The sequence below is a fragment of the Otolemur garnettii genome, unplaced genomic scaffold (genome assembly GCF_000181295.1).
Source record: "Otolemur garnettii isolate 467f Iridium unplaced genomic scaffold, OtoGar3 scaffold00300, whole genome shotgun sequence".
NCBI classification, from domain to species: Eukaryota; Metazoa; Chordata; class Mammalia; order Primates; family Galagidae; genus Otolemur; species Otolemur garnettii.
In genome coordinates, this window is record NW_003852695.1 from 249344 (window position 1) to 250885 (window position 1542).

Consider the following 1542-nt stretch of genomic DNA (forward strand, 5'->3'; position numbering starts at 1 on the left):
AAAAAAAAAAAAAAATGTCCAAATGAGGTTCAGCACCCATAGCGCAGTGGTTACAGCGCCAACCACATGCACTGTGGCTGGCAGGTTTGAGCCCAGCCCAGGCCTGCTAAACAACAATGACAGCTGCAACAAAAAAAATAGCCGTGCGTTGTAGCAAGCCCTTGTAGTCCCAGCTACTTGGGAGGCTGAGGCAAGAGAATCACTTAAACCTAAGATTTTTAGGTTGCTGTGAGGTGTGAACCCATGGCACTCTACGGAGGGAAATATAGTGAGACTCTGTCTCCAAAAAAAAAAAAGTACAATGAATGAATACATACTTCAAAGCACTTTATTCTGAAAACAGCTACAAGACAGTAAAGATCCAGACAGTATTGAACACAATTTATACCTTTCGGGATCACTTAGTCCTTTTTTTTTCCTTTTTCTGAGACAGAGTCTCACTATGTCACCCTCGGTAGAGTGCTGTGGTGTCACAGCTCACAGCAACCTCCAACTCTTGGGCTTAAATTATTCTCCTGCCTCAGCCTCCTAAGTAGCTGGGACTGTAGGTGCTCACCACAATGCCTGGCTATTTTTTTGTTGCAGTTGTTTAGCTGGCCTGGGCCGGGTTGAAACCCACCACCCTCAGTGTATGTGGCTGGCACTATAACCACTGTGCTATGGGTGCTGAGCCAACACAGTTTATAAATGGAAAATAAAAATGTTTAGTTTTCCAAGAAAGAGGAAGAACAAGCAGTAGCCAACAAAAACTTTTACTCCATTTGAGTAGAAACCAAAAAGAGAAGAACTCCTAGGGAGTTAGATCCCTTCAGAGAGAACAGCCTCAAATTAGAAAATATTAGGAAAAAGCAGAATATTACATTATAGAAATTGATAGCCAATGTCCACTTACCACGTGACAAGGAACACATAGGTTTGCTAACCCAGAATAAGTGACTGAGGCAAAGGTCTCAACCAATAGACATTTATTAAGCCATTGTTTGCAAATGTGATCAGGAAAAATGTGGCTATTTTTCTGAAGGGGAATGTGGGAACTTCAGCATTTAAGAGGAATAAGGTATATGGAAAGAAAAAAGAATAAGGCATATTAGCAGTTAAAATTGCAGTTAACATAGTGCATTATACTTGAATAAAAGGGAGAAGTTAAAGAGAAAAAAATCAGAGACTAGTTGAGCAAAGCATTAAAAAATAAATGTAGTTGCCAACTGCAGCCAAATATACATAATTACTTGCTCTTAAGGATCCAACTTTATTTAAATATATTTTTGTAACTTTTCTTGTAAGTGCTACGGACAACATAGAGGCTCTTATTTTTACATGTAAGTTTAAGTGTAGAATAATTGATGGATGTTCTCTTATATAGTCTTCATTTCATTTTAGATTACAATTACAAAATAAGATGGAGCTCAAAGCAGATTTCTAAATTCCCACTTTTATTTTTATTGCATTATTAAAATGCTCTGGCTCAGTGCCTATGGCTCAAGTGGCTAAGGCGCCAGCCACATACACCTAAGGTGGCGGGTTCGAATCCAGCCCGGGCCC